Here is a 24,261-nt window from a genome sequence, read left to right on the forward strand (position 1 = left end):
TAAGATTTTGAGCATCACTTTATATAAGAAATTAATGCAATGATATGATAGTTGCTGCAGTCTTTGACATCTCCTTTTTTGGAATTGGAATGCAGATTGAGTATTTCCTGTCTGTGGGCCATTGTTTTATTTTCTATATTTGTTGGTATATTTTTGTTAAGATTTGATGAACTCTGTTTCTGTGAATTAAAATAGCTCTATTGACATCTCATCTACTCTTGGTGATTTGTTTCTCTCAATTGCGCTTGGTGCAGCTTTTATTTTACTTTCTAAAACTGTAGATTCTTCTTCAAAAGATTATGTTGAGAACAGTTGTTGTCTTTTCATCTCTTTTGTATAGCTCTTCAGTGTATTGTTCCCATCTGTTCTTCATTTTGTTCGTTCATGTTTTTCCACATTCACCTTTCAGCATGTCCAACCATCTTTTAAATTTCCTTTTGATTTCTTGGATCTTGTGGAACAGATCTCTTGTTCTTTTTTGTTATCTTCTATTTTTTTACACTGGTTATTTTTTTACACTGGTTATTACATCTATGTTACCCTCGTAGGGAGGAGTCCGGCTGTTCCCTCCTTTTGGGGAGGTTTTTTAATAAATTGGGTTATGGGACGCCTGTTACTACTGTATTGACCGTTTTTTAATGGTTTTAATGGATTTTAGTAAATGTAATCATTGTTTATTTATAAACTATATATATGTTGTTGTTGTTGTGCACCGCCCAGAGCCCCTTGGGGATAGGACGGTCTACAAATCCAATAAATAAATAAAAATAAATAAATAAATAAATTCTAATAGGTTCTGTGCAAGTTGCTGGGGTGCTGTATTTAGACTTCTGATTTTAATTCTGTGATCTTTTACTTTTGCTTCTTTTTTATCTTTAGCAATTTTAGGATTTAAATTATGTTAACATACAGTTAAGAGTTAATATACAGTTAGATGACATCAATTGCAATTTTGGGTCTACTACAAACAGAAGGATTTTATTTTCCTCCTGTTCTGTGTTATTCTAAAATGGTAAACATAGAAACTCCACTTGCAGTTCAATCCTATACAGAATCATTCCAGAGAGAGCCCATTGAAATTACTAGACTTAGACTGGCGTTACTCAACACAGGATTGCAGTGTTAGCTAATGGGGACCAAATTCTTTCCCTATATTGTTTCACTGATACATTAGTGGATAGTTTGCCTTATGTTTATTTCATGTGTATTCTTATCATACATTCTTATTTGGTTACTATGGCTAGTGTTTACATGCTTCCTTGGGAATGTATCTATTATTCATTTGAGAAAATATTTTCTGCTGTTTAGTTTTTCCCTCAGTAAACTATTTTATTTTTTGTTTGTTTACATCTCTGTTTCAGTCTTGTTCTTCAGCTGAACATATTGGAAACAGTGTAGAAGAGAATTCTGGGGAATAGGGAATAGAACAGGGTTCCATGGTATTTGCTGACACCTTTCCTAGAATCCACCAAGTATTTTTAGAAAGTGGGTGAGGCCAAGTAGGGTTTTTACCCAACAAGGCTTCCAACTGGCCACTGGAAATTTGATTAGCAGTGTAGATTTTTTTAAAATGTTGCTTTGGCGCTGCTACAACAATACAAGAATATTCACTATGGCTCTTTCTGCACAGGCAAATTAAACCAGGATAACACCGGTAAAAAAACCTGGGTTGGAGGGGGAACTTCTCATGGATCCCAATCCTAATGCAGATCTGCTCCACGTTTCCTCCAGCCCACCTGGATTTTTCAACAATTGCATTATGTGTGATTCTTTTGTTTTAAACAGGTTTGCAGCTGTGTTAAAACACAAGAATCGCACATAACACGATTCTCAAATACCCCTTCCCCAGCTCCCATCTGCGGAGCCACACTGGGGAAACAGGCTGTATCATGGCCCGGGGGGGTTGGTCCTGCCTACCTGCAAAGCTGTGCCTCACAGGCAGGCAGGGGGAAAGAACAGGCAAGGGGGGGAAGCACCTTCAAGCAAAGACGCATGCCCCGGTCAATGCGCTGGCTGTCCACGGTACAGCCAGCCATGCAAAGGGGCTGGGGCGAAGGGCGAGTTCATATAATTGCCTTTCCCCTGCTTTTGTTGGCCCATGTGGAAAGGGCCTATGTGACTGAAAGTAAGCTGTAGCAGACATTTTGTGGCTAGCTCCATGTACTGCACCCACCATGCTGTTCCAGATTTCCAAAGGTACTCAAAAAGGGTGGAGACCCATGTGATAGAAACTCTGAAACCTATAACTCAGTACCATGTTTAATACTTGGGATGTCACTAGTTAAAATCCTTCTTCAGCTAAGACACATCATTATCCCTTGAACCTCAGTTTCTCTCTATGCCCATCTAAATTATGGGGATAAAATGTCTGCCTTATCTTGAAGGGTTCCATTAAGATTAGTGATATATGTGTGCTGAAATTCTGAAAAAAGCTAACCTTTATTGATGCAGACCTTGGAATGTTTTGCATGTATTTGCTCCGATAATCAGATCACAGAGAAAGTAGCAGAAAATTGCATGGCAGCGAAGTCCATTCGTGCTTCAGTGGGGAGGTAGTTTTATGGTACAAAATTAAGCAATTTTTATTTGGGTTTTTAGCAACAGGGGATCAGAAATGATTATTATTTTTAATTATGCTGGTTGTTGTCCATGATAATAAATAAATACATACATACATATCTGGCCTCATTCCCTTAGGGCTGGGAGGGTGACTTTCTACTCTCTTTACCTATTTAGACAAACAGTCCTCTAAGCAGATTTTGTTGAATAGTGCATGAAGCATTTAGCAACGTGAACCGTTTCTTCATTATTTAAAAATGCCAGAAAAATATGCTCCTCTGTATTGCTACACCACAGGGTGCAATTTAAAATGTAATTAACTCTCTCTGACAATTAAATATTCTGCCAAATAAACAGCAAGTACCCTCTTTCCCCCCCTTTCAAGTTATTAATACGTTTATTTTCAATTTGGTGTCTATCTGGGTTGCAATATTACCGACTTAGAATAATCTTCAATTAAATGTGGCCTAAGTAGAAATATAATTTGGTTAATAAAGGCTGCATTTGCTAAGTTCCTGATTAGCTTCTGGTGCAGGTGAAGAGGAAACCTGAAACGATATTTCTGTCAGTCGCAACTAGCCTTTGCACTGGGAGTATGAATATACCATTCTCGTTCCAAAGGAAGTTCGTTATTGAGCATGTATTGGTGAAAAAAAGCTGATCAAATTTTTTTTAAATCTTAGTAGCTTTACTGGAGACGCCAGTCTTTATGCATGCTAAGCAGAGGCTCTGCTACTGAACCATGACTTCTTCCTTGACCCCATTTAACCTCCTATATCACCAAGGCAGGGAAACCACTGACTTTTCCCGCCTTTTCGCTTCAGGGACTGAGGTGCCTGTAATAATGATAGCATTAGGTTTGAGCACTTTCCCTCAGCCCTATTATCACATCCCAGAAGGCGAAAGATGCCCAAATACTACCCCCCCCCCTTTCCATGTACTCCTCTCTGTCAGGCATGCTAAAATAAATATGAGGCAGAAGTAAACCCAAACAAGAATACAGATTTGTTTAACAGGCAGAGGAGATGTTTGGGATGAGGCAAATAAGGATTGGGATGAGGCAAATAAGGCAAGAAGCAAGAGAAATATATTTACACTAATTACCTGAGCAAGCTTGGCAAAGAGACGAAGGCCCCTTCCGCACATGCAGTGTAATGCACTTTCAATCCACTTTCGCAATTGTTTGCAAGTGGATTTTGCTATTCTGCCCAATAAAATCCAGCTGCAAAGTGCATTGAAGGTGGATTGAAAGTGCGTTATTCTGCATGTGTGGAAGGAACCTTATAGTTTTTGGTTTCTTTAGCACAGCACTTAAGATTACTTGGTTCAGTTCAGCTTAGATGTTTGGTTCAGAGATGTGTTTCATAAGATGGTACCAAACATAGGCTTGGTACATTCTCTCTACACCTCACAGAGCCCTCACAGTTAGGTAAAACTCTCAAAAACAAAACATGAACTCTTAACTTAAAGGAAATCCCTAGACCCACTGGTACACTAGAACTCTCCTCTCTTTAGAAGCAGTTCTTATCCTGGTTTACGTAGCCTGCAACTTTGCTCTCCAAAAAACCTATCCCTGCCAGTATACAGTGCGCATGTAAGATTGCTTTCACACAGCACCTAATGCTGATAACCAATAGAATTAGTCACTCTTTTTGGCTGATGTACTTCTCTTAGACAGTTAGGACAGACAGTTTTTAACAGCAGTTGTCAGTAGGAACGATTTCAACCAAACATTTTTCAGACTCTCCTTGCAAGGGAGATAACCTCCTCACTGCACTAGGGTAACCAGGTGCAGAGGAAGAAAAAAATCTATGCGCCCTTAACCATTATGAAGAAGAAGAGGAGGGGTTTGGATTTATACCTTGATTTTCTCAACCATGGTTGAATCCCCACTACCGCCTTAACCAGGTTTCAGAACACAAACTAACCAGGTTTGAGGGACGACCTCCCCATTGCTTGCGTGGCAGATTCCGTTTCTGGCGCTCATTCTCCCCGTTAATCCGCGTTCCGGCAGGACCTGGTTGCAAGTGGCATAGACCCCATTAACACGGTTCAGAGCTGATCCGAGGGGAGGGATGAGGGTTGAAACCCTGACTTGTTTCCCACCATGGAGTGTGACGCAGAATTCAGGCAATCAATCAGCGCCGCAATGCGCGCGCAGCCTTTCCTTGGTTTCGTTTCCGCTTTTGCCATCAGCCAGCAGAAGGGGACGCAAACGTTAAACAGTCAAACGTGTAACTTTGAATCATTAATAGTTTACACAGGTAACGATTAACTGTTTGCACAGATAAATGTTAAACTTTTACATGTTGTTTTTTTTATCACGCCCCTACAATGTATGTTTCCGCAGTGGGAAAAGGTCCCACCCCATCAAGGCATGCCAGCCAATCAGGGGAGACTGGCGAAGCGAGCTTGCCTGGTAGTGGGGATTGCTAAGAGTTCTGCAACCGGGTGTGTCTGCTGTGTGCTCACTGCGGTGGGGAGGGAGAAACTCCGATGAAGAGGACATGGTTTCACAACGAACAGGTTTGGATCTGCGTGCAAATTTCAAGTGGGGATTCGACCCATAAGGAGTCTCGAAGCAGCTTATGAACACCTTCCCCTCCCCTCCCCTCCTCACAACAGACACCTTGTGAGATAGGTGGGGCTGAAAGAGTTCAGAAAGAACAGTGACTGGCCCCAGGTCACCCAGCAGGCTTTCAGTGGAGGAGCAGGGAAACAAATCCAGTTCGCCAGATAAAGGATTCATCACTCATTTGGATGAATAGGGAATCAAACCCACTTCACCAGATCAGAATCCGCTGCTCTTAACCACTACATCATGCTGGCAAAGAAATTTTTAGCGATTGCATGTTCTCTCACCTTTCGTGAGAAGTGGCATCTTCTGAAACTGCCTCTTATGTGCAACTTTTATTATTCTTAACAATTACAACAGTGTTTAGAATGTACATGGAGCATTTGGAATGTGTGGTTCGCAGACACTTTCTCAGCATGGAGAACCCCTGCCATCTTTGCATCTGGCTACTCTAATGTCCTCATACCCACGCAAACCTCTTGTTGTTGGGGAAATGTGTTATTTTTTAATTACATTAGTAACTCTTGATTTGAGACAAAGGAAGTTTGGAACGGAAAGAGGGCTCAGAGAATCCCACTCGTTCCGCTCCTCTTCGCCGGAACCCCAGGACCTCCTTTCTCCATGCTGCTAAACTCAAAACAAGATTGGCAGTGTGAATTCTGTTTGACGTATTCTAGCTCCTGGGCGTTAACATGTTTCCAAATCAGATCTGGGACTGGGTTGCCAAGAACAATCTCTTGAACAATGGCAAAGTTACTGAATTCAGTATTCAGTGGCAGCATTCGATTTTAGTTACAGAATGAACATCACATGTGCCTGGTTATATTGCAGACCAGCCTTACCTGTGGCCGATAGCAAATTGCAATGGAAAGCCAGCGTGGTGTAGTGGTTAAGAGCAGGTGCACTCTAATCTGGAGAACCAAGTTTGATTCCCTGCTCTGCCACTTGAGCTGTGGTAGGCTTATCTGGTGAACCAGATTAGTTTGTGCACTCCAACACATGCCAGTTGGGCAAGTCACAGTTCTTCGGAGCTCTCTCAGCCCCACCCACCTCACAGGGTGCTTGTTGTGGGGGCAGGGAAGGGAAAGGAGATTGTCAGCCCCTTTGAGTCTCCTTACAGGAGAGAAAGGGGGGATATCAATCCAAACTCTTCTTCTTCATCATCATCAATAGGTGGAACTGTATTGGGTAAAGCCTCCTTCGAGCATTTAGGGCAATGAGAAATATTTCACCTGTTGAATGTCTGTTTGCACACACCCAGCGGTTAATGGTCAATCAGGAAAAAAAATGGCAAGAAGACTTTTATGAGCAGAGAATAAGGGAAACGGTCTTAATGTTCAGCGTGCAATGAAATGCCCTTTCAGGAACACCCCCGAAGGGAGATTGACAATGTAATTTGGAGTTAAGAGGGGCTGCCAAAGGCATCTGCCAGCCTTTGCTCTTTTTAAATGAGTCTGTTATGACAAAACTAATAATAGCCATAAAAAGCCTGCAGTTGGGGGAACTGCTCATAGGCGAGGCGCTGTCAGATGTAATTATGTTTGCTTTCTCCACTGTAAGTTGTTCGTAAAAGAAACACATCTCTCCCTTAACACTGCTGAATGAAAAAGGTCAGATATTGTAAAATCATAGAGCTGAAAGTGGGCGTACAGGCCATCTAGTCCAACCCCCTGTTCAAGGCAGGATTAGTCTAGAGCATGACAAGTGTTCAGCCAGCCGATGCTTGAAGACTTCCAATGAGGGGATCTCATCACCTTCTGGGCAGAAAGAAAGGAAGGAAGGAAGAAAGGAAGAAAGAAAGAAAGAAAATGTTCTAATATCCAGCCTGTACTTTTCTGCCTGTAATTTAAACCCATTATTGTGAGTCTTATCCTCTGCTGCTTCCAGGAACAGCTCCTGACCCTATACATCCAGTTCTGTGTAACAATATTTTGGTAAGGTTTGTTAGGAATGCTCTAACACCATTTGATGATGAGAATTCCCCCACCTTGTGTAATTATCTTAGAAGTGTGATAATTTGTGATGACTTCCAGGAAGTCTGATTTATATTATACTTTTCCTAGGTGCTCAAAATGATTTAATATGTATTTTCTTAATATTTCTTAGGATAGGAAATGCAATCAAATTAAGGCTGCCAGGCTTAGACTGGAAACCAGTGGGAGACTGTGGAGCAATTCCTAAAGAGGGGATGTCACTTCTTGGGGTCTCCCAGAAATGACATCATGCCATAGGCACAGCAGACATTTTAAATATATATATATATATTCTCCTGTCGCCACTCAGAGTGGGTGGGGGAGCTGAGGGGGGGGGGTCCCCTGTCCTCAGTGAGGGACTGGTAGTCCTAATGGCGAGAGAGAGACAGAAGGAGAGACAAATCCTTGTATGGGTTGAAAGGGCACATCATAATTGCTACCCTCCATACAAAAGCAGATTGAGTAAATGGTATGCCACATATACAGGTTACAAGACCTTTTGGTACCGCTGCATGATAAAAATGAACTGCCTCTAATCAAATTAATTTGATAGAACCTCATTTACCTCACTATCACCAAGAGATTAAAAAAGGACTTGTGAAAGAAAGAACATTCTATAACTTAGTATCACTGGAGCTGCTGCAGACTCTGACATGAACCCGACTGATGTTTGCAATCAACCATGATAAAATTGCTTGTTGCATATAAGTCAAGCCCCTCGCTGAGTTCTTCCAGCACTTTTGCTTGAAGTTCGAAATGAAGTCATGCCAAGAAGTTTTGAACCTGCACAATAACCCCTAGGCTTTCCTGCATAAATTATTTGATGTGCTACTGAATTATAGCATGACTCTATAGAGGTGTAGGAAGTTAACATGGTGTGACTCCATCTTTGTGTGGAAAAACGGCAAACCCTGTATGTGAAAACTCCAGAGCTGGGTAGCTGAGTTACATGTAAAAGATTATTTCACTTGGACAATAAGTTGTGGAACCAAGATAGTCTTGTGACCCACTGGTCTGTAAAACAATAACCCAGAATGACCAGTGCACATGACAATCAAAATCCGCTATAACGAACACTCCAGAAAGATCTGGTTCTAATAGACAACTACTCTTTCTGATTTCATTGACAGGGAGAATTGCCTCTTCATGCTCCTTTAAGGCAACAAGACCCTCATAGTACCATCTCCCTCCTCTCTAAAAATACATGACTTAAAAACTGGCAAACACCAAGTTAAAAGTAGGATCTCAAAGGCTAGCAAGCTGGTCTGATCTCTCTGCAGGTTTCCCCCAATACTATGTTGTTTGTACCCAGCTAGAGATAATGCTTGCAATTCCTAGACAGGCCAATCATTGATTTGTGTTATCCCCTCCTCCTTTCCTTCTGGCTTTTTCAAACCTCTCTCCTACTCTCTTATCCACTGCCTCCTGTTAAATGGCCTTGGCTCCTTTTAATCCATTGTTCCCACTTGACATTCCCACTTGACATTTTCCCTCCACGCTATCCCTGCGCTGCCCTTCATCAGTGCACCTCTGCTGATCTATTCAACCACCTACTTCTGCAGAATCCCTCTTTTCTCTGGCTTCATTCCAACTTAGTCCATTTAAACTAATTTCACACATCCCCTCACTCTCTTCCTCTCTGTTTTGTCTTTCTTCTGATCCATACTTTTCTCACAGCCATGTGTAGGTAGGGGTGCTGCTTGGGGAGGGCTGTTGTAGATTTCCCTCTTGTCAGAAAACGTTCTTGCTGGTTCCAAAAGGGTATTTCACTGACAATTATTTTAGTGAACACTTCTGTTTATTTTGATATTGCAAAGTGAAATTATTTTCTTTTCTTTCTATAGCCATTTTTTTCCTCAGTAAACTGAGATGATTTCTTGGTTGAGCGACTATCTGCATCCTTCTGGGTATTACATTCAAATGCACCATCTACTAACAACTTTATGTGGAACAGAGTATAGACACAGGCTCATTCCGCACATGCAGAATAATGCACTTTCAAACTGCTTTCAGTGCTCTTTGAAGCTGTGTGGAATAGCAAAATCCACTTGCAAACAGTTGCGAAAGTGGTTTGAAAACGCATTATTTTGCGTGTGCAGAAGGGGCTACAGATTGGGTGTGTGCACAGGAAAGGGCATCTTGCAAGACTTCCTTAACACAGAGGTCACAGTGATGCAGAGTGAGCATGTGTGTAAAGCGCCGTCAAGTTGTAGCCGACTTACGGCAACCCAGTAGGGTTTTCAAGGCAAGAGACTAACAGAGGAGGCCATTTGCCATTGTCTTTCTCTGCATTCCTTAGTGGCCTCCTATCAAGCTAACTCTGCTATGCTTCTGAGATCTGACAAGATCAGGCTAGCCTGGGTCATCCAGGTCAGGGCAGCGTTAGCATGTGCACAAGCAAATTATTTTCAAATGAAACAGCTTGCATATCTTTCCTGGTACCAAACTCAAGGTCATGCAAGCATGATAGACTGTAAATGCAACGATGATGTCATCCATGCAGCCTGCAGATATCTTTCTTGTTGGGGGCTGCAGCCAGGGGTGTACTGCCCAGGGGGACATATTGGGTCAAATGTCCCCAGGCTGCAGTCATTTAGTCACGTGGGGATGGAAAATTGTCCCCTCCACAGAGACATAGCTCCAAGGGGGAGGGGGTGCGTGACGCACTGGGCACGCGCCCCTGTGGGGGTGTGGCAAGGGCATTCTGGGGATGTTCCGGGGCAGGACAGGGGGGTTCCAGGGCGGGATGGGGGCGGAGGACACACCAGTGCACCGAGCGCTTTCCCCCCTTGCTACACCTCTGCCCCCCCCTCCTCCTTCCCCTCGGGTCCATACACTGACTTGGTGGAAAAAAAGTTGTTTGGTCATGGTGAGGGAAGGCAGCTGCCCAAAGGGGGTGGGGTTGGAAAACTCAGATTTTGCACTGGGCTACATTTTCCCTCACTAACCCTCTGGCTGCAACTAACTCTAGGATGGGGTGTTCAGAGTCTGAGAAGGAAGGCCATGTTGTTTCTCAGGGTAAGAAAGACGACTGAGTTTCTTGATGTTTCTCTTGGGCCTCCTGGAAGTGTTTTGGATGTTGTTTCTTGGGGTGGTACCAGAACCTCAGTCTCTTTCTCCTCCTCCACAGAGTCCTCAGCTTCTTCACCCAGTGAGGAGGAGCAGGCGCCTTGACCCATGACAATTCCTCACATCTGGTTATGGAAAGAGAATTATGCATTTTTGTTCGGGGCTACTGGAACAAGATTTCAGTTTCCTGCAAATGCATTTAAGACTGTTGGTACAGATGCATCATAATTATTGCTGAAATATTGTCAAGAAAGTCTCTATAAATGTTTAATACATATATCCAACTTATCCTAATACAAACTTTTTAAGAGAGTATTTTAGGTTACAAAAGATTGAACCAGCAGAATAATTATTTAAAACCCAATCTCTATTAAATATTTAGAGCAAAGAGGACAGTAGATGTACTCCTCTAAAAAAAGAATCTACTAATATACACAGGTGCTGTCTGTCTTTCACCAAAGGGGGGAAGGGAACCATGCCCAGTTTAATTTCCAAACAGGAAAACTTTGTCCATATGTCTACAAGTCAAATACTATTGCATTGTCTATTGGATGGTCAACCCCATTGATTGTACTGATTACACTTATTTTGTGTAATTCGCTTTGAGCCCCTGTGAGAAAGGTTGATTATGAATAGCATGAATAAAGTTTGCTCAGTGATCTGCTAGTATATCAGACTGAAGTGTGAAAATACACACAACAGTATTTTTCTCTCTTTCTCACAATACTAGAACCAGGGAGCATACATTGAAAATGCTGGGGGGAAGAATTAGGACTAATAAGGAAACATTTCTTCACGCAACGCGTGATTGGTGTTTGGAATATGCTGCCACAGGAGGTGGTGATGGCCACCTAACTGATAGTTTTAAAAGGGGCTTGGACAGATTTATGGAGAAGTCGATCTATGGCTACCAATCTTGATCCTCCTTGATTTGAGACTGCAATGCCTTAGCAGACCAGATGCTCAGCAGCAGCAGCAGCAGAAGGCCATTGCTTTCACATCCTGCATGTGAGCTCCCAAAGGCATCTGGTGGGCCACTGAAAGCAGAGTGCTGGACTAGATGGACGAAGGCTCTTTCTTATGTTCTTAGTAGCATTTCCCTGTAGCATTCTCATGTGCAGTAGAAGGCAGCAGGTTTGCGAGAAGCTTGGTGATGTAAAAGACCTCGATCTCAGAACCTGGAGAGCGGCTGCCTATCTGAGATGATGCTGATCTTTAAGGAGTGATCTTCTGACTCAGTATAAGGCAGCTGCATGTGCTCATGTATATACATGCTTTCCTGTTGGAACAGGGGCATAGCTTCTTACATGGCACCCCAAGGCTTGCTGAGGGTGCCCCCGCCCCAGTTGTGCCCCGTTTCTTATGTTATCATCACAGAACTGCTGTGAGGTAGGTTGGGTTGAGAGATAATAAGCGGCTCGCAGTTACCCAGTAAGCTTTATGGCAAAGTGGGGATTTGAACCTGGGTCTCTCAAATCCATATCCAACTCTACTACTGGGTCAGTTATTTTAGCCATTTCTTGCAAATGTTTATTTGGACATGCTAATCTATGCTATGCTAACCTCATGCCTAGACTACTGTAACTCAGTCTATGTGGAGCTGCCCTTGAAAACACACCAAAAACTGCAGCTGGTGCTAAATACATATTATGTCTGTGCTGAGAACATCACATTGGCTGCCAGTATATTTCTGGGTTCAGTTCAAGGAGCTGGTGTTTACCTTTAAAACTTTACTTGGCTTGCGATCCCCATACTTAAAGTCCATCTCTCCCCATGTCAAGCCATGGGGCAAATGCATTGCTCCAGTTAAGTTACGCTGTTTTCATATAGACAGCGGATATCCGTCCGTACCCATTCAAGGACCTTTTAAGTAATCCCCCCCGCCCCCCGCCCCCGCCAGTGGAATAGCCTTCCAGAACATATGAGGAAGGCTTCCACTTTCATTTACTTCTGGAAACGATGCCAGCCTGAACTTTTAAAGAGGGTTTTTAACAACAGGGGGTTCAGTTTTGTAACTTATATTTTATGCAGAATGTTATCTGTTGTACCAGCTTTAATTCTTAAATAGCTGCATTCAATCTATATGCAGACAGGCATGAAATAAATGCTTTAAAACATCAGAATTCGATGCTGTGGAACTTGCTGTGGCTGAGTGCTGATAGAGCTCACCCAAGACCCCTACCCATAAAACCTCTTTGTAGGCTTAAACTAAATGGTTCAAGTAAAGAAAGATAGAACCCCCTAGTTTTTATCCACTACAAGGAATATTTAAAGCCAGCCACAGTACTCCCAGAAGAAAGTGGAGAAGTAGAAAGATCCTCTTGCGTGATCTTTTTTTAAAACCCCACACCTATTCAGACAACTTATGTGTGCTATACAGCAAACATATGGCAACCCAATACAGCTTTAAAGACAAGAAATGGACAACCGTGGTTTGTTATTGTCAGCATCTGCATAGCAACCTGGAACTTCCTTGGTGGTCTCCAATACAAGTACTAACCAATCCTGCTAGCTAGCTAACCCCCAGATCAGATTGTGCCTCGTGAACACTTCCTATGGCCCCATGAACAATAAGACCTTGTAATAAATTTTAAATGATTAATACAAAAAGATTTGTTTCTCGTTTTTTCAGCGTGGTGCCTCTCCTGTTAGGGACGATTGTACTTCTCAGATCCCAACCACCTGTTACGCTATTATGTTATGCAATGTATTGTGTATTATGTTGTTATGCTATTACAAATTGTTATTATGTGCTATGATGGTTATGTTATGAGTTGTTAACCTGAGATAGGAATATCAAGTATTATTGAGCTGATGTTGGACTGTGTTAGGGTTATTGTAAATGGTGTTGTTATTCTTAATCCTAATGTACTGATATTGTTGTTATTCATTATGGTTTATACCTAGTCCTATTGTATTGATGCATTATTGTTTTTTTATCGTGTTGTATACCGCCCTGAGCCCTCCAGGGGAGGGCGGTATATAAGTTCAAATCAAATTTTAAAAAATGAAATGAGAGGAATGTCAAATTAAGCATTATTTAAGGAAACTGTGTTTGACAGTATTTGAGCCTTAAAGGTACAGAATATTCTTTTTGATAACTCACCAGGAGGTTGAAGTCATGTTGTGAATGCACTGAACGGCTTTTTGACTCATTAATACTGCTGAAGAGAAGACATTTGGGACTGGTTTGTCTTTGAGAGCAATTGCCGTTGCTGAGTGTTGAGGAGTGTATTGGTAAGTGGGGTTTTTTTTGGTCTGCTCGTTGTATGGGGGAGAGGGGAGTGCACACGGGGGATTGGGGAGGCTTTTCCTCACCAGGCCAGGGGGGTGTTTGGGAGGGGGTAGGGCATATTGGGGGTTTGGGAGGGTGGTTGCTTGGATTGGGAGGGAGGAGTGCATGTGGGCAGGGGGACGTCTGATGACAGACAGTGGGTGCACATGACAGTCCTGCGTGCCCATTGGTTGACGGTTCGTTGTCAGACATTCCAAACCCTTTGTCAATTATATAATTTAAGATGTGAATCTGTTGTCTGAACAGGGCTAAGACTGATAATAGAATCAAGATGTATATAGAGAAGTATTTGTTCATGGACTGCGTTACAAAACAATGGACTCAATTGTTATGGAATAAACTACTTGTATAAAGATTGAATGCATGCTATGGAATATAGGACTATGGAGGTGATTCGCATGACAACAAGGAATGGTCCCTTCCAAAGGAGTATATCTTTGGCTCCCAGACCCTGAAGATGTACACAACAACAGCTATCTTAATTTTGGCCAGCTTGCAGATGTCCTCAGAGGATGGGCTGGCCAGTGTTGAAGACAGTGTGCTTGGGTACACTTCAGTCCCATCCATTATGGCCACTGCTATGTACTTATTCTAATGGATCTATATTGAGAACACATTCACTGGAAAATGGTGATCCACATAACTTGTTTAAAAGATCTCTTGCGAACTTGATGCTTTTAAAACGAAGAATCTTACGTCACTTATGGCAAGATCTTTGATTACATACAGTGGCATACCTTTACAAAACAGCACCCAGGGCCTGTCCCTCCCCACACCTAGCCCCCAGTTGAACTCCCTCCACCCCTGCCAAACTCCTTCTGCCTCCCACGCCCCCACACCAAAAACACCACAAGCCTATTCTTCAATCACAGTGCACTAAGATTGGCAATACACTGGGGGCGGAGACAAGGACAGGGAGGTCATGTTGGCCTGGCCTGTGGGGAGGGGGGAGGGAGGGGCTGATGGCCAAAATGTGTCCTCCACATGACTCAGGAAAGTCTGGGTCATCTGCTGCCTCTTGCCCTCCCCCCAATACACCACTGATTACGTATACACAGGTGGCTGATTTGGATTAAATGTTTCATGTTGACATGCTCAGGGAAGCTATTCTAAAAATGATAGCAGTCGCAGATGTCACATATGGTAACATCTAGTTTGTAGCAGTGGTGGGATCCAAAAAAATTAGTAACAGGTTCCCATGGTGGTGGGATTCAAACTGTGGCGTAGTGCCAATGGGGCTGGGTGGGGCACAACGGGGGCAGGGCTGGGCATTCCGGGGGTGGGGCATTCCTGGGTGGGGCTGTGGCAAGGACGCAGCCGCTGAACCGGTCCTTGAGTGGGGAACGAATGCACGCAGGCGCAGGCTGCCACGCACACTGGTGCACCTCCTGCTAAACTGCTTCAAGTTCTGTGCGCTACTGCTGAGAGGGGCGTAACTAAGGCAAAAATCACGTGGCAAAATCACCAATTAGTAACCCCCTCTCGGCACACACAAATAATTAGTAACCTACTCTCGGGAACCTGTGAGAACCTGCTGGATCCCACCTCTGGTTTGTAGGGATACTTTGGAATCCCTGAGCCATCCCTTGCTTATTGTTATTTACAGGATATTCATTTCTATATGAAAAATCTTGCCTACAGTACTAAGCATGTGTAATCAGAAGTTGTAGTCGACCCACGCGGTCAGCGTAAGAACGAGACGAGACGCGGAGATAACATCTGGTGGAGATCGCCAGCAGCGGGAGACCGGAGGTCCGTGTTCCTAGCGAATCTCCCGTCTGCCGGTTCCTGGCACCTTTTATTGTTATCCTATTGGGGGCGTGTAGGAGGGAGGACCGGGGGGAGTTCCGGGAGAGCGGGAGGTCGGGAGATCAGCATGTGATGCATGATCTCATCTGGCTACGTGCGGAGAGGAGCGTACGCGTCTGAGCCTAATCCTCACCTGGGGGCAAGACCATTGTCTCTGCGCCCGGTGATTGAGTCAGACAGTTCATGGCCCGTGACTCATGGGGGGATGAGGAGTGGGGGTGCGATGCGACCGGCAAGGCCGCAGGTCCGTTGGCGTCCCAACGTTCTACTACGGCACTGCTGGGTCGGCAGTGCACTACTACAAGAAGTAAGTCCCATTAAACTCAGAGGGACTCACTTCCAAGCTTAACACTGAGCTTCTTATGAATATTTACTTTCCATGCGCCGAAAAGTGATTGCATCTGGCATTTGGACAAATGTCACTGTAAAGTTATGACAATGTTCTCTTTTGTCCTGATCGTTGCAAAGGGTCAGATGTTGCCTGGTGCAGCTCATGTCTGAATCATGGGTTAAACTCACGAAACAAGCTGTTCAGTGGAGATATATAGAGGTGTGTAATATAGCATGCTCCTGGGGCATGTGAAATTTATATGTGAGTGCAAATACAAATCTCTGAACACACGTCCTGTTGCCAAAAGTGCAGATGTCAAATTAGGCCCTTTTCGCTCAAGGAAGAGAGCTCCTTTCCTTTATGGAATAGAATGCATTTGCAGGAGGTCCTTGGGTATGATCAGATGTTCTTGCAAGCCTTCCCCTGCCTCACCAACTCAATGAAAGCAAAGAGGAACAGCTCAAATTGTTTGGCCACAATCCATTCAGAAATGTTTAAAACTGTGGAACTGCAGGGATATGTACCAGCTGGTGTTGTTGTATATGGTCAAAAGGCATGTGTACCCTAGACACATACTGGTGTGAATGTGGCCCATTTTTCAGCTCAAGCCCAAGTCCACACTCCGGTAATACTTGGCTGCCTCTCAGGACTTTTCTGCACGCTTGACTCACTCTTGATTTTCTTGGCAGTCGATTCTCTGCATATCTGCTTTCTCTGCACTTTCACTATTATGGAGTCAGTTTAGATTTTTCCACACCTGCCTTAAATAATCAGGATTTTCAAGGGAGAGTGCTCTCATCAGTGGCGTCATTGGTGGTGTCACAACATTCCTGCTTTTTATTTTTTGTCCATGTTTATATCGCTATGTCAGTATCATGGCTACATTTTTTAAAGTGAGGTTTATTAGTATATTGATGTAATGATAAGTTTAGCAGATTTTGAGGGTTCTCCGAATTTTCAGTTTTCATGTTTTAAAAATATATCTAACCCTTTCCCTTGTGTAGATAAAAGGGACAAGCTGTGGACAAGTCTACATGCGGACCATGAAATGCAGCACCCAGACACTAATCAAAGAGCATGAAAAGCATTGCAGACTAATGCAGCTCGAAAAATCAGCAGTAGCAGAACACTTGATAAACCAAGCTGGACACAAAATGTTATTTGAAAACACAGAAATTCTGGACCACTCTAACAAACGTCAGACTAGAAGCCGCTGAAATCCACAAGCACTTGGACAATTTCAACGGAAAGGAAGAAACCATGAAAATGAACAAAGTTTGGCTACCAGTACTTAAAAATACTAGAATCAAGACAATGGTTAGTGAACACCACCCAGACACAGGATGCCTCCAGGCAGGAAGCAATCAAATGGATTAAAATGCCTGGCAACTGCTATGCAGATGCCCTCACTAACTGATGCAAGAGGGGTAATCTTCATTGTTTCTTACATATGCTAAAATGCGTGGATTCCACTCAACACATGCAAATCACACTTGCTAATTGCACCCTTTACACTTGTTAACCAATGCAAATGGTTCTTTCTCCCACTCTGGAAACCCACAGGTATATATACTCCACTTGCTTTACTACCATCAGATCCTCTGAAGATGCCAGCCACAGATGCAGGCGAAATGTCAGGAGAAAATGCTACTGGAACACGGCCATACAGCCCGGAAACCCCACAACACCCCAAAAGGGAAAAGGCATATCTTCATCCCTTAGCTATATCTGACAAAGGCAGCTTTGACTCTCGAAAGCTTGAGCCCTGGAAATCTTGTTAGTCTTTAAGGTGCTACTACTGGACTTTAATCTCGCTTTGCTAAAGTGGTTATTGACAAGGCAAGGTGGGGCTTCAGGTGTGTCATTTGACTGCATGAAGGTGAGGGTCCGCATGAGATGCTTCAGGGTCCCAGGAGAACATCCAGAAAACACAAGAGGGGAGGAACACAAGCAAGAAGCAGCGGATTTGCAGTGGGCGGCTTTGGTGTGCTATTCCAAATGGTCTAAAACCAATCCATCTGAGGCGAGAGAACCGTCCTTTTAGAAATGCTAGCAGGACGGGTACTATATGTGGCCAAAGGCACATGGATTAATCACTGAGAGGCCTTGATTAATGACCTCATGGCCAGAGACTGGCTGCGGGAAGTTTCTCCTTGAGACAGCCTATTCAGTTCCAATTAGCATGATTAAGTCAAGTGCGGTCCTGCTCACACTTCATCTTCAGTCCTGGAATTAACTAGAAACTCCGTCTATAGTGTGGCCTCTTTCAGAATGCTGTCCATGGTTGCTGTGTCTCTAAAGAGAGAGCCAGCGTGGTGTAGTGGTTAAGAGCAGGTGGATTCTAATCTGGAGAACCGAGTTTGATTGAAGGAGGAAGGTGGATGACTGGATCTGGGTGGAAAGAATTAGAAACTGCAGTTGCTGGGTGTCTTACTGCATGGTAGACTTAAAGGAAGGAGGAGGAGGAGTTTGGATTTATACCCCACCCCTTCCTCTCCCCACACCTTGTGAGGTGGGTGGGGCTGAGAGAGTTCTGAAGAACTGTGACTAGCCCAGTGTCACCCAGCAGGAATGAAGGAGTGCGGAAACACATCTGGTTCACCAGGTAAGCCTCTGCCACTCAGGTGGAGGAGTGGGGAATCAAACCTGGTTCTCCAGATTAGAAACCACCTGCTCTTAACCACTACACCACACTGGCAGACAACTGGTATTGAATTTGCAATCTGGTAATGCTAGAAATAAGTTTCCACGAGAGACAATGGGGCTGAGGTTGCCTTGTTCTGCCCCTTCAGGGAGAAGGTTGGGGCTAGAACCAATAGCTCGCAGGATCTTCAGTTGATGGTAAGTAGCAATGGTGGTCCCATCCCCTTGGCTTGCCCAAAAGCTGCCAACTTCAATTTTCTTTTCCTCTGGAACTTCATTTCTATGCCACAAAGGAGTGCCCCTCTACTACCTTAGCTTTGATTATTTTTTCCCCAGGACTTTTGAAAGCATTGCCTAAGTCTCCTACAATTCTACCATTGTTCTCTGGGATTTCTGGATCATCGCCCTTAGGTTAAACAGACCCAGCTAAGCAGACTGAGGAGAGGTAAACTTCCGCTCGTTTGCTAGGCTTAGACTTTTCATTTCTTTCTTCTCAAAACACTCCCTTTCTCACCTTCAGCTCTCTCTCTCCCTCCTTCTCAGACCAGTTCACAGAGCAGAGATCTTTCTCAGCTGGTATCTAGACTTTATCACATTTAACTCTTCAAACACATGGTTTTCTGGACACATGACAAAACAGCCTCATTTAGCCAGCACAGAGGAACCCGCCCCTCCTCACCATCCTTTGCTTTCTTCCTCCAGATACCTTGCAAGCAAACATTCTGTTAGACGCTGTGGGAGAGCTGCTGGGGTTAACAACAACAACAATAGACAAGGCAGCCCTGCTGGGGATTCTTGTAATGAATACTACGCCGATACATTACAACTTCCTAGGCTTCTGGGTGAGGCTCGAATTGTAATGAAGGCCAACAACCAGCTAAAGATCTGGCAGCTGTGAAATCTACAGTAATAATAACAACAACAACACCAACCTTTATTAGGCATTAAAAGAATTAAAGGAAGAAAACAAGCATTGACAGGTCAGATTATTCTATGCATGGAGAACCAGTACGGAATAAATTATTCCAAAATATCTGATAGAAACTTGGCTACAGAGGTTACAATCAAAGGAGAAGAGTTGTTTAATAAGAATATGACCTTCCCAACTGCTGTCTATTCATTACACTTTACAGGGAACAAAGCAAAGAGCCTGATCCTGGGCCCCTCATGTTTAGAGCAGTAGAGCAATATATGTTCCATAGATTGAGTCTCAGAAATGCAATGAGGACATTTTCGATCTTGTGGGGCAATCTTAGTAAACCTTCCTTGTAATACAGTGGAGGGGAAGGAGTTGCAACGTGCCCTATTAAATACCCACCTTTGGTTGGGCTCTAAGATTTGGGTCAGATAGTCTGCCATCTAGTTAATTTTAAATTTGATGTTATAATAGAGGGGGGAACAGTTGCTTCGAGCTTTGTCCTGCAGAACTTGGAACTCCTGGTCTAGAAGTCGCCTTTTTAAGTGGGAGTAAATTTCAGAAGCAGGTCTGCTGGGGTTATGCTGTGCTGCTGCTGCTGCTGCTAGCCAAACTGGTGCACCCCACAATTTACTGCCTGCCAGAGAGGGGAGAGGAGGGGGAAAGAAGTGGGAAGGTGATAGCCCACCAACTCCCCAGGAACCAGAGAACTGCCCTCCCCTGCACACGTAGCAAATGGATCCAATAGGCAACTGCTGCCCATCTTCTTCCCCTGCTGCCCAGTGGGGAGAAGAGCTCTGTTGATGTCTGACCACAGATAACAGGGGGGAAAGCACACAGGGCTCTGCAGGCCGGCTGAGCTGTGTCTCTGAAAGGCTACATTTCCCGAGGGGCCAGATAGCAGCAAGCCAATCTTTTGTTCACTCTCATGTATGTTTATGCAGCTCATATGAACACACACTCTCTCTCCACAGAAATGGCAGCTGTGGGAGAGGAAAGTGGCCCTCTCCTTTCCTGCTCTCCCCTCAATTCACCTCGGAACGAGAGGTGAAGGACCAATCGACCGGGAGCTGACATAGTGTAACGTGTTCTTTATTTATTTGATAGATTTATATACTACCCTTTTCTGTTTTTTTAAAAAATCCCCCTGGTGACTTGCAGCAACAATAAAATACAGCTTAAAATTAGAGTAAACCCGGTCAATAACGATAATTTCCCATCCCAACAAAAACGATTAGATAATAAAATAAAAACCAGCATTAGGAAACAAGACCAATCACCATAAAAATAAACAGTAACGCTAGGAAATATATCAATCACAATGGATAGCCCCAAACCAAACATGAATGGGAAAACTGTCATGAAATAGATTGAAACGAACAAATGAAAACAGCAGTACTGTCACTTTTAAGGAAATTCTGGGCAAACAATCAGGTCTTAACCTGAACTGTTCCAGTAGCACCTGGGCAAAAAAAACCCTCAGAGGACCCTTAGTGGAGTACAGTGCCATACAGTTCATCCTCCGAAGCATCCATTTTCTCTGTATTCTGGAGATGAACTGTAATTCCAGGGGATCCCCAGGTCCCCCCCGCTCCACATCTCTAACTCCTCCTATTTGGAAACAGTTTCCGATTTCCAAACATGTCAGGCAGAGGTGTACCAGGGGAAAATGGTGCCCGGAGGCAAAACCTGCTGCAGGCGCCCCCCACCCCCCTCTGCTTCACTTACCTTAGCTGGTGGCTGCTCCAGCGGTGGTAGTCCCAAGTGGGGCTGGGCCGAGGTGTGCCTGGCAGCGCTGCCACCAGGCTGTTCCTTCAGCTGGTGGAGCCCCCCCTCAAGCTGCTTGGAACTGAGCTAGGTCATGAGGCTAGCTCCCTGCTCTGACAGCCACTCCAGGGATCAGCGACTCAGCAGCTCAAGTAGGCTTCGAGGCTCGGCCTCCTGTCCTCCTTGGCCTCCTTCCGGGCTGACAGGTGAGGCCATCTCTTTAGGGCAGGGGAGTTGGCCCTGTACACAGCGCCCACTCTAATTTCCCCATCAGGGCATGGAGGGAGCCTCACCAGGGCGCCACCCAGGGTCCTGCAGTGGTGACTCCGCTGGCACCTGACGACTTCCCAATGATCAAATGGCGTGCTCTCGGAGACACCCCATGTCCCCATTAGCGGTACGTCACTGATGTCAGGCTGCAGAAGAGGAAGATGTTTTCCCTAATTCTGAGCTTAAATTCTGCCCAAGGGGTCATGCTTTTGAAAAATTGTCCCAAATCCAAGTTAGAGAGTCCACGAGCAGCCCAGTAGTTCAGTCTGAGGGTTCTCCAGGTGACTCATGGACTACAATTCCCATCAGCCCCTGCCAGCATAGCCAAGTGGCAGGACTGATGGGAATTGTAGTCCATGAACATCTGGAGGGCCACAGTTTGAAGACTCCTGGTCTAAGGATACACATAAAGGGCAGCACATGTTATAACAATGATACTATGAAAAGAGTGTGTGGGGGGGGGCGGTTGAACTCAACTTAGTCCAAGAAAATGTGTCATTCACATAATCAGCTTATCTACGCTTTGAGGAAAAGAATGAGTTTCTTTAATGGCGAGAACTTTTTCTCACGAGCCTGTTACAGTATTTTGTTCTTCCAATTGTTCTTTTAATGCTCTCCAGAGACAATATGTGCACAATTTATATACCTCTGTTTATGGATATGTTCATACATACAGTGCAACTGCCTGCAAATAAGAGAAACAGATTGAGCAACTTAATTGTTAGGGATTTTTTTTTAAACGCCATTGCTCTTGGACAAAGACAAGCATTGTAAGGCTTCAGTGAGTGAAATAGATTCTGCATGACAGGCTAAGTTATTGGCTTGCCTATTTTGCTGAATTAGGGCCAATTTTCCTTCCTGCCAGCGCAGTAAAAAGGGAATAGGGAAGCTGGCAGGCATATTCTTAGCTAGATGATTCCTGCTTACAAGGGCAGGATTCTACAGTATGCTCCCAAGGGCTGTGTGTGGTAGGGGTGTTTTTTTTTTTTTTGGTGCTCTAGGCCTATCTTGGTGGAAAGTTTCCAAGGTCTTCAAAGGAAACCATATTCAGTTACTCAGATGAAACATGCCTTTGGAAAATACATGCAGCATATTTCAGGCAGCGCTTTAGGGACACGTCTCTAAGGTTAAACTGGAATTCTTGGATATCAGCTGATTTAAATTCATCACTGTCAATGTCACCCCAGTGGTGATATGGCAGAGGATATTTTTGGCACCCTGAGATATCATTGGTTTACCAAAGCATTGTTTAACTAACTTTTACAAACTACCCTAATTAGCAAATGAAGAAAAGAAGCCAAAAAGAAGCAAACGAAGAATTGACTGGCTCAATAGCCAATCATCATCCTAAGGAGAATTTCAGACATAGGCAGGGGGGTGAAGTTAACGAGACTAAGACCAACCAGATTGGCCAACATGCATCACAATTATGGTGGTTGAATCGAAGTGTTTGTTTTTATACATTTTTACTCAGAAGCTTTATCCAGATTGATGAATTTTATGCCAAAACAGAACGGCTGGTGGCAGCGTTACAAACTTTTGCATTTTCCATGTAGATGCTAGACTGAGTCAGCTTCAACACCACTGTAATCTATTCTATAATTTAAATGTAGGTGAGATGTATACTACTTCTGATTTTTTATGGATTTCTGTTCTTTTATGCTGTTGACCCTTGAGGCAACTGGGTGTTTGCATCAGTCTGTTTCCAGATGCCTTCTTGCATCTTCTCCAAAACATTTCTTCACCAAAGTAAAGTGTCAATACTGACCTCCACAGCTCAGGCGGCAGAGCAGGGAATCAAACCCGGTTCCTGCAGGTTAGAATGCACTTGCTCTTAACCACTACGCCACTGCTGCTCACAGCAAACCTACTATCTTGATGGCTTTAGACAAGCCATAAAATAGGGTGGCCAACCTCCAGGTCAGACTTGAAGATCTCCTAAAATCACAACTTATCTCTAGACTTTAGAGATTGGTTTCGCTAGAGATTTGCGGATGGAAGAGACCTTGATTTTGAGACTTTGATTCAGAGTCAGTTCAACCCTGGCCTCTGTGCTGTGATCTGTTTGTGGCACTAGACAAATCAGTTGTCCCTTATGCTCACTAATTTGCCTTCTGCAAAATGGTTGTTAAAAAAGAAACGTGGAGACAAAGTAGCTCAATAGCCAGAGGGCAGGTCCCACCTCGGCCTTGAATCACTTGGATAAGTCACTTGATTCCATGTAACCCGTCACTGTGCCTAACAGTGGCCAGCCAAATAGTTGTGGTGAAAATTACAAGCAGGGCATTGCTGCAAAAGCATTTTGTTGTTTTTATTCCCTGCATATTGCCTCTAAACACACAGGGGTCGCTTCTGCACAGGGAACACAAACTGGTTAAATGAACCTGTGTTGCCATTTGCATGGTTGGTACAGGGGCCATCTGGGATCCCAGCATCAGGATGTAGCATGGTTTGCACAGGAAACGCTGTGTTTTCCTGTCAACTGCACATCCAAGAATCCCCACTCACCCAAGAATCCCACCACACTCTTACTAGCACAAAATGGTGGCCGCCTGGAGAATCCACCGCAATGGTGGGGATGGGGAAACTGAATACTTCCTGCTTGCTGTAGTTTGTTTAGGCAAGCAGGAAGTATCTGAAACCCAGGTTAAAGGGGGAAAAGTCTTTTCCTTTATTTAACCCAGGTTCAGCCAAATATAACAGATTGGAAACATTTGGGGGATGAGTTCTGTGGGAACTTCTCTTCCATAACACTTTTTTCACACCCCTGAACCTGTTATATTTGATCTGTGCGGAATCACCCAGGTTCCATTTAGCAATTATGACAACAGATAGGAGGGCGGGCTTGGGTGGAAATGGGTTGGACTATGAAGGAGATACTTTGGCTGGGTGGAGTTAAGGGAGGGTAGAGTGGAAGGGGCTTGGTACGGTCAGTGAAATTTGTAGTGCCTATGAGCTTTTGGGCAGTGAGAGAGTGAATTTTTTGAGACCTCCAGATGTTATGGATCTCACTTCCCATTGCCCCTGCCAGCATGCACAATTGGCTGATGGGAA

General features: G+C 44.1%; 1 long non-coding RNA gene across 1 annotated transcript; it reads right to left on the reverse strand.

The window, feature by feature from the left end:
• Positions 1-3,061: 3,061 nt before the first annotated feature.
• On the reverse strand, positions 3,062-19,500 carry LOC125439969. Its single transcript, XR_007245612.1, has 3 exons — positions 19,393-19,500; positions 11,897-11,904; positions 3,062-3,074 (listed from the first exon to the last, which is right to left on the reverse strand). It is a non-coding gene; the product is annotated as an uncharacterized LOC125439969 (long non-coding RNA).
• Between the last annotated feature and the right edge of the window lie 4,761 nt (positions 19,501-24,261).

The sequence above is a fragment of the Sphaerodactylus townsendi genome, linkage group LG10, assembly GCF_021028975.2.
Source record: "Sphaerodactylus townsendi isolate TG3544 linkage group LG10, MPM_Stown_v2.3, whole genome shotgun sequence".
Classification (NCBI taxonomy): domain Eukaryota; kingdom Metazoa; phylum Chordata; class Lepidosauria; order Squamata; family Sphaerodactylidae; genus Sphaerodactylus; species Sphaerodactylus townsendi.